Here is a 7591-nt window from a genome sequence, read left to right as displayed (position 1 = left end):
AAAAAAAAAAAAAAAAGACACATCCAGAGACCTGGTTCCATAGTTGGGAACTCCAGTTTTTACAACTGCGGTTTGGAACTCTGTGATGTTCAGGCCCAGGCTAGTCTCACAATCCTACAGTCCCACCACTTCCTGGCCTTCCCACCATGGGACACTATGATGGCAGTGTTGGCTCAAGGACTCAGCACTAGGAAGACATAAGGTGGGACCCATGAAGAGGCCAACTGCTCCCTGCAGGAAGGGACATCTGGTAGGGTCCTATGTTCTGATCCTTCAAGAGAAGTATAAACATCTAGATTCCTAAAAACACAAACTCCAAGTTTCCAACAGGTCTGATGGTCCAGCCTTGAGCTGTGTTAGCACCGGGAGGCAGTACCAGCTCAGCCCATCTATGGCTTGACTCATTCTGCAGTCAACCGGCTGTCACTTGGTTTCCAATATTTGCCTTGACCTTGAGCTAAAGCTGCTTCCTGGTTGTCTCTGTGCACTTGTCCTAGCTTCTCTGACTGCTCTCCTACCTGAAAACCTCCCAAGTTCTGGAGACAACTCCTTTGGGGTTTAATGGCTCTCAGATACCTACAGCACAATGTTCCCTGTTGCTTTGGACTGGCTTCAGGTTGCTGGAGGTCCTTCTGCAACTGCAGCACCTTGGATTATCCCGGAGGCTATAGCACAGGCATCATGCCCTAGCTCCCTGGGAAAAGGACTTCACACTTCATGTGCTCCTCTCAGAGGACACTTGTGCTGCTCCTGGCTTCACCTCCTTTCTGTCGTTCCCAAATCCCTGGGTGTTATTCACAAGTGCATGATTTACATTTCTCCTCTTGAGTCTCATCTTGGTTTGAGCCTGCAAGTCTCGTCTGTGGAAAACTCTGACTTTGCCCTGGATCAAAGTAATTCACCCTTTATTCTTTCTCACAAATGACAGTCTGTGACAAATATGTTCTCGACCTCTGTGAAAGCTACTAACAAGGCTGCTGAATGATGAGAGGTTGGACAAGGCACGGTGGGCATGCCATGGCAGAGACACATGTTGCCAGTCAACTAGGGGTTCATGAATGAATGCATTTCAGGTCCTGCTACAAGCAGCTCACCTAGTTCTCAGGGGCTCACAGCTCTGATGCTTTGCATTTTACCAAAATTAAGATTTATATTTATAAGCTTTGGTGGGGCTTCAAAAGTCATCTTATTAAATACAGCAAATATGTCAGAGATCCTTAGTCTTCACAAACACATTTTTCTCTGCAGCCTCGGAGCTATTTAATCTAACAATTCTTGTAACACCACAAATCCATCTTTGAACTCTTTAAAAACGAAAGTATTTTCCTGTTTCCAATTTTGGGTGCATCCTTCATCTACATGGCTTCTTAAGAAACAAAACAAAACAAAATTCTCATGGCTTAGTGATCTCTGCTGTATAACTATTCTGGAGCGGGTGGCCCCAAATCAAAGCTTTCCTTCTGGGACCAATTCTCCCGTATTATCCTCAGAGATCTGTACTCCAATTCACCCACTAAAACAGCTTTCTATCCTTTCCCATTTGAAGAGAAAGAGATAGTGCTAGAAGATGGGCAATCATGCAGACACAGGTCCTCAGTCTGATCTGCCAACAGTAGGTCCAGAAGATTAATTAATATGTAGTGCTAGAGAATGAACCCAGGGTCTTCAACTGAGCTGTTCGCTCATCCCCTCCTTTTTTAGTTTTTGTTCCCACCTTCCCTCTGAGGACTGCTGCACCCAGCCCCTACCTGCACACTCTCTATCCATGAGAGCAGGGAGACCACCCTAGCGCATGCTTTCTTTCTGGAGCTCGAGCTATCCCTCCCCTTGCAATAGTTCATCTCTAGGGCCCCCTACTCCCAGCTCTGCTGGGGGAGAATCCAGGTGAATGCAGTGATGGAAAGATGCTGTAGGCTGTGTCCAGTCTGCTGAAAGCAGCCCTTCAATTCTCTCTTCTGTTCTCTTCCATGAAACCAGGCTATCTTCAGTCACTTTCTCATAGCTGAGTCATAATATAGGCACCCACAACTTAAAGAGCTGAGGATCATTTGGCTCAGGTTTCAGTCCATGGTCGGCTAGCTCCAAAGAAGAGAAAGCATAGCAGAAGAGCCTGGCAGAAGAGGCCGCTCACCTCACCACCTCATCTCACCACCGGGAAGTGGGGTAAAGGGAGGAGCCAAGGAGGGAGATGTACCCTTCTGGCCATGCCCTCAGTGAGGGCCTCTTTCATTCTTTAATTTTTAAAAAATCATTTATTTGTTTGGTACAGGGTCTCACTATGCAGCTCAGATTCATAGTGATCCTCCTCTCTCAACCTCCTCAGCGCTGGGATTACAGGTGTGCACCATCATGCCTGGTGTGGTACCAAGGATCAAACCTGGGTCCTTGTGCTTGCCAGGCAGGTGCTTTGACCACTGAACTATTTCCCTAGCCCAATGATGCCTCTTTCAAACAAGCCCCACCTGACAGCAAGTCAGCCAGAGCCTCATGATCCAGTTGCCTTCTGATCACATGAGGCTTTGAGGGCCATTTCAGATCTGAACCATCACATAATCATTTCCATTCCTCAGGCCCTATGTCTATCTTTTTTTTTTTTTTTTACATCTACTCTAAACACTGCAGATTCCTGTGTACAATTTTCTTTCCTAGAAGATGAAGGGAGAGTGAGAGAAAGGAGGGAAAAGGGATGGAAGAGAATTAAAATGTGCTATGTGCAGGCAGCAACTCTCCATGAGGAAAGGAACCCTTAGGTACTGAAGATGTGTACTAATGAAAACCATGACATTCTCTTCCCTGGTCATTGTCCACATGCCAGCAAACCCAGCAGGCTCCCCATGATACCAGCCTGGCTGCTGTGTTAAGAGTCCATCCTTCCCTGCTCCGGCCATAACTCAGGCCTACTCTCTCAAAGCTCCTTCTGGCCCCTCACACACTCTCCTCACCTCCATCTGTCCTGTGTGTACACACAGCCTATCTCTCCTCAAAGCATCTGTTCTTCTCAAAGCTGATGAACTCTTCCAAAACTTGATCCATGAGCAAATGCTGCCCTGACCTGAGTGACCTCATGCACACTTCTGCTGCTGGTGGCTAGGGCAGTGTTTGGCATTCAGCAACACCATATATGTTGACAAATGCAGAACTGGCTCTTCATGGCAAAAGTACAACTCAAGGTTCAACTTCAGTTCTGATGTGTAAGGAAATTAATGGAAGACATTAAAGGTCTTCTGGGAAAAAGAATAAAAAATCCCAGTGGTGGAGGAAAAAAACAGCTTTAGGGAGCAGAACCTGGCAATGAAACTGTGAAGCCAGGGCCTGAGAGGGTCTTGGTATTGTCAAGTTGGTTAACTGAAAGCCCAAGTAAATCTCTCTTGTAGGAGAATGAGGTGCCGGATCACTTTCCTTCAGGCAGCCCGGCTGCCCGTCAGATGCCGATATTTCCAGAGAGTGGAGGTGGTGAATGCCATCGAGACTATTGTTCTATTGAAGTGGACGCTTATTCTAAAAGCCGCCATCTGTCTGATTCAGAGTGAACTCCCCTAATGGGCATGCTGCATATTGTGTAGCAACCCTTTCCTGAAACGAGTTATCTGACAAGGAGCATGAAAGCCCTGCTTCATGGCATTGGAAACTTCATCAGCCAGCCGAGCGAGGTCTCATTTTGGAACCCTCAACTGGCTTGGGAGCCGTAAACACGGTATGTGGCAAGCGTCCCAACTACAGCACTCTCGGCACAGGAGGCCCACTGTCCACCAGGAGGGCTGCAAAAGCAGATGGCAGGTGAGGTAGCCCCTGTCACTCGGAATAGCAGTGGCCATAGGACCAAGGGTCTGCTTGACAGATCTGACTGAGCCCACAAAAAGATTATAGGAGGAGGAGGAAGAGGAGGAGGAGGAGGAGGAGGAAGAAGAGGAGGAGGAGGGTGCTTTCCAAACACAGCCCTACTGTGTTCACTTCTGTTTTGTTCTGATCACATAATGGTATTTTTCAGCCTTCTATGTACTTCTGCCACAGAGTTCCAACTGTTTGATTGGTTAGCCAAGAGAATCTCAAACAAGAACTCCTTTATATTGATTCTCAACTGGATTTACTGAAGAAAAAAAAAAAAGCCCCACAGGCAAATTTGTTCCAGCAATGCCCCAAATCCTCAGCTTAATTAGAAATTGTATTTCCTTGAGCATTACTGAACAAAATTCAGAAGTAACTGTGCACATTGCTATGTCCAGTTAAGTCTTCTTTGAGAGTGTCCTAACTGATCCGACTTGAAGGCCTCTGCTTGTCAGTCCCTCTCTGAGGGGATGGAATGCCCAGCACTGCTCCTCTGGCCCTCTTCTTCATGTGTCACCACATGCAACTCTGGTTATGTGTGGTAGATACAAAAAGCAAATCCCCCTAGTTCCCATTACAGACAGTCTGAACTATGGGACATACTCTTTGTTTATAGGATGTCACTCTGTCACCCAGGGAATGAGTGGCATTGAGCAGAATGGAGCTTTGCAACATTCTACTTAACAACTGCAATCCAAATATGGTGACACCTCACCACCTATCATTAACTGGTTCTAGCAGGCACCATGAGTATTGAACAAACTGTTCTGGCTTAGAAAAGGAAGAGTTCCAAGGCCATTGATCCAACATGTTCTAGCCTACATTTCAGGTAACAAACAAATGACAATTACTGGGACAAAATTTTTGCATCAAAATGGTTGTGTCAAACTTGGTGAGTTTCAAAGCAGCTGAGTACCAAGGTGGGACGTATTAACAACAAAACAGGGATAAGGGCTGCCCTTGCAGAATGGCCTAGATTGCCAAAAAAATTTCCCTTCCTTTGCCGGCACTCTGTCTGTACCTAGTCCTGCAAGAGAACAGTAACAGCAGCTCTTTCTCAGGCTTTTGGTTCCTTTTTACTAAGCTGATACACACAGACTAAGGGACAACTTCCTTGCTTAATAAGGATGCTGATGACCGGTCCACTGGGCCTGCCAAGGGATATACTGCTAGGCTTCACAATGGGGACAGACTCTGAGGGTCCAGTGGGGTCTAGGGGGCAGGTGGGGCTTCACCCTTCTGTGGACTGCACTTTTAGGGAAGCTGGTTATTCTGGGGCCACTCTTTGCTGCTGGGCTGAACTTGCTTTGGATGCTGAAAGCAAGCAACAGTTCCAGGAGAAACACTCAGGAATCCTAGGAGAACTTTTCTTGTTGTGTCACCCCCTTGGCAGCTGACTACTTCTGTGACAGTCATAACCCAGGGGGACAGTGGACTGTAGGTGACCTGGGGTCTCCTTCTTCACTCGGCACTGAATGGCAGTGCAAAGAGCCAGCAGGACCTGAGTGCATGAGGAGTAGAGGACACAGAGGAAACTGGCTCTGTGCAGTGCTTCCACTCATGCAATAAGTACAAAATACACCAGCACAGTGAGCTATAGAGGGGAGATCGTGTTGCTTCTGGGATTCCATATATGAGTTAGAAGTTCTTAGATTTATACATTAAGCTGGCAGTATGCAATCTAAGAAGAATGATAAAATTACTCAAAAATTTAAATATTCTTTTCTTAGAGTGACAGCAAATACAAAAACACTTCTGAGACAAGCCAGGTGCATGTAGAGAACAGGAAGCACTTCCTGTCCAGCCCCTCTAGCAGCAGCCCTACTATGGGCAAGCGCACTGTGTCCTCACCAGTACTAGACTGTGGTGAGGCCTTGGGGTAATCCAGCTGTGCCCAAGGTTCCCAGCCTCTGCATGCCCTCACCCCACTGGACCTTTATCAGGTGGCCCTGGCTGCTCACCCCAGAGTGCTCTGCTAGAATGAGAATTGGGAGGTGTGCAGGAGGAGGAGGAAGAGTCAGGAGGCTTCCTTGGGGCCCACCCAGAGCACCACCTCGCCTGAGCTGGGTCCATCTCAGGCACCTGACGCACTTGGGCTGGTTTCCAACCTCTCCAACATACTTGCTCACCATTCCAGAACACCAGTCCTGTGCTCACTGCTGGGATGTCACCTCCATCCCTGAAGGACAGCTTCTCTCTAGCGTCTGACCTCTCCTCAAATGCTCTCCTCAGAGAGACCTTTGCTCTGACCTTTGAGGGTAAATGGAAAGTTCTCCCCAACTTTGCATTTTCTCTCTTCACAGAACAATTCCCTTGTCTTCTGTGCAGAGTCTGAGGTCTAGCACCTGACCTCCCTCTCCCTGCTCCTTGTACCTACCTGACCTGGCAGACAGTCCATAGGAACTATGTTTAGGAAACCCATGCTGTAATCAGACACCCAAAATCAGGGTTTGATGCTTTCAATGTTAAACCTGAATGCATCGATGAAACAGCAATTCTGAACATAAGCCAAGACAGGATCAACCAGGCCGGAGCATGGTGGGCCTTGATGTTTGAAGGAGACACCAAAGGACCAACTAATTAGGAATAGCTAGCTGGGGACATGTGTGGAGCTTTAAAGATCAGCATACTTTTTTAAAGAACAAAAACAGAAAAAACTTTTTTTCTCCTTAGTTCTTCTGAGGACAGAAATCAAAGAAGAGAGCAGTTAAATGGTTGCAGTTTTCCCCATTAATTGTATCTCTCTAAAAATCAAGCATAACAGTTTATTTCTTATTTTAAGTAATTTATTTCAATAGCAATAATCAAATTTACTCAAAGCATTAGAGAAGAATATTTTATAATGACAAGCATTTTAGGTCTTGTAACTTGGTTCCTTTTCTAACTTCTGCACCAAGTTGTCCACTGAGATGCCAAGAGAACTATTTTATGAGTTATTTTCGAGTACAGCATGTACTATCCCATGTTAATGCCAGTAGCCCTAGCTGGGATGCTTATCAGTCCTGATGGGGTTGTTGGGAAAGTTTTTCAAGTAATGCTGAATACCATACTTGGAACTTTAGAAACGATTTTAAAATAAGGTTTTTCCGAAACCCCACTACTCCAGTGCTATCATGAATTCTTGCTGGAGAAAGCAGTTTTAAAAAGAATAATACACCACCTATCTCATAATGAGAAGTCTGGCAAGCAGAGAAGGGGACATGATGAAATCAATAGGATATTTTTATTTGCAAATGAATTTGTGCTTAGGTCCATCAGCGATGACGAGAGTCCTCCACACCCTAGCTGATAAGCAAGCTTCTGAAGAGATCTTGCTCTAACATTTCAGGTCAAAATTTTGTGCTGTGGCTGAACTGACACCAGCCCTGAGATGAGGCCTGGAGTGCTGTGGCAGCCACTGCACAGACCCTGTCCCCACATTCACCACGGCCTGGACAAAGCAGGAGAGAGCGCTGCAGGGAACACGGCTGCCTGGCCCCCGGGGAGGGACCAGATGGGACCTAATAGCTCTTTTCTACCACTAATTTCTATGATAATTCTCAGTTGCCACATGGCATATGTATTTTTTTAATCTAAAGGCAGAATCACTCAATGAAGTGACCAGGGTTTTAATGAAAGGTATTTTTCACAAACTGTATCTACTCACGTGTGCCATTTCTCATCCGCCCTCTGCCCGCTAGCAACCCATCGCTTACAATTAGGCCAGGAGAAGTCTACAGAGAGGTCAAATACAATGTGTTTTTTATCATTTTCAGTACCAATTAGG

General features: G+C 46.3%; 1 protein-coding gene across 4 annotated transcripts in view; it reads right to left on the bottom strand.

Moving 5' to 3' along the window:
• The window catches only part of Ralgapa2 (Ral GTPase activating protein catalytic alpha subunit 2), a 300697-nt gene that overhangs the window by 59604 nt on the left and 233502 nt on the right, over positions 1-7591 (bottom strand). The gene's annotated exons all lie outside the window — the stretch shown is intronic.

This window comes from Octodon degus, unplaced genomic scaffold (assembly GCF_000260255.1).
Source record: "Octodon degus isolate 3935 unplaced genomic scaffold, OctDeg1.0 scaffold00073, whole genome shotgun sequence".
Lineage (NCBI taxonomy): Eukaryota > Metazoa > Chordata > Mammalia > Rodentia > Octodontidae > Octodon > Octodon degus.
Note: the sequence above shows the minus strand (reverse complement) of the source record. Positions and strands in the feature narration are given on the sequence as shown.